Below are 507 nucleotides of genomic sequence, written 5' to 3' on the forward strand. Positions count from 1 at the left end.
AGTTTAGTTTATGTGAATTTGTAGCCATAGGTCATGCCATTCACAAACACCATTCATCAATCATCAATGGCAGTTCGATCTAGAAGAAAATGTGAGATTCTCCCAATCAGCTTGAGTCTGTAGAAGCAGCAAGATGCCGCTAGAACGCCACCAGAGGTTTTAGGTGCGTTTCTCTCTAGGAAGTCATGACCAACGATGATCAGTCAAGAACAGAAAGGTAAATCAATACCATACAATGCCATCCACTGTCTATTTGGTTATATTTATACCCTTTCAAACATTATGTGTTCTCTCAAGTGTCCACTCCAGCAAAAACATCATATGCCCTTTTTTAGGCAACTTCCAGAAAAATGCAATGTGTGTCCTCAGTAAAACATCCTTTTATAAGATATTTTCAAAAAACATAACACAAGGGGGCTGGTGAGATGGCTCAGTGGGTAAGAGCACCCGACTGCTCTTCCAAAGGTGCAGAGTTCAAATCCCAGCAACCACATGGTGGCTCACAAC

This window comes from Mus pahari, chromosome 10 (genome assembly GCF_900095145.1).
Source record: "Mus pahari chromosome 10, PAHARI_EIJ_v1.1, whole genome shotgun sequence".
Taxonomy (NCBI): Eukaryota; Metazoa; Chordata; class Mammalia; order Rodentia; family Muridae; genus Mus; species Mus pahari.